The sequence below is a fragment of the Vigna angularis genome, chromosome 9 (assembly GCF_016808095.1).
Source record: "Vigna angularis cultivar LongXiaoDou No.4 chromosome 9, ASM1680809v1, whole genome shotgun sequence".
NCBI classification, from domain to species: Eukaryota; Viridiplantae; Streptophyta; class Magnoliopsida; order Fabales; family Fabaceae; genus Vigna; species Vigna angularis.
In genome coordinates, this window is record NC_068978.1 from 20,557,372 (window position 1) to 20,558,505 (window position 1,134).

A 1,134-nucleotide genomic window follows, 5' to 3' on the forward strand; every position below is an offset into this window, starting at 1 on the left:
ATGGAAGCTATTTTCATCCCCAAACCAGCTTCTCTTTCTCACTTCAAAACTAAATTCTCTTCAAACCCTAAACACTTCTTTAAACAACAACCATTTCTCCCAATCCGCCAAAACCCCTCGCGCTTTCGCCTTGTCACCGCCGCACTCCAAAACCAACAACAAGCAGCTTCCAAAGACACCAAAGAGGAGTCCTATGGTGAAGTCAAAGGAAACATCGATAGTAGAGCCCTTGACGCTGTCGCCGGAATGAAGTACCTCATTGAGTGGAAAGACGGCCACAAGCCGTCTTGGGTTCCGACAGACTTCATAGCCAAAGATGTCATCGTCGAGTATGAAACCCTATGGTGGACCCCCACAAAGAAGGTCGACAAGCCCACGCTGAGGAACCTCATCGAATCTAGCGACGACTGTGATGTCGATGCTGTGGACGTTGAAGGTCGCACCACGCTCCTCTTCGTTGCCGGACTTGGTTCGGAACCGTGCGTGAAGCTGCTGGTGGAAGCTAGCGCGAAGCTGACCACCCCGACCATAGTGGCGGTCTCGCTGCGCTACACATGGCGACGGGGTATGTACGGCTCAATGTTGTGAAGGTGGTGCTGGATCTGAGCGCGGATCCTAAGGTGGCGGATGACCGTTGAAGAACGACGTTGGATCTGGCGTGGGAGATTCTAAAGGCTACGTCGAAGGGGAATCCGTTACAGTTCGGACGCAAGATTGGGGCTTGAGGGAGTGGTTAGGTTTTTGGAAGGGGCTGTGTTCGAGTACGCCAAGTTTGAGTGGGTGAAGAATCTTGTAAGAGAACCAAGTTTGCAATAAACACGAAGTTTGTAGAGGTTTCTGCCTCGGTTCGTCAAAGCAGGTCAAAAGCTTAATTTGCAGTGCGTCAGCAGGGTTTTCTGCCTCAGTCCCCTGAGTAACCGAGAAAGTATATTCCCTTAGGCAATGATTGTCTTAGAATCGAGGCATATAGTGTCTCAAAAATTACAGCTTTGCCACCGCGTTTTAATATGCTTCGGACGATTTAAAATTCAGATTTTGCATTATTGAACATTATTCTGATTATAGTTATAACCAAAGTTATACCTTATATTATCGACACTCCTCCTTCAAAGTCTCAAGTTGTTTAATAAATTA

General features: G+C 47.7%; 1 pseudogene; it reads left to right on the top strand.

Moving 5' to 3' along the window:
• On the top strand, positions 1-816 carry LOC108346629 (signal recognition particle 43 kDa protein, chloroplastic-like; annotated as a pseudogene).
• The last annotated feature ends 318 nt before the right edge of the window (positions 817-1,134 follow it).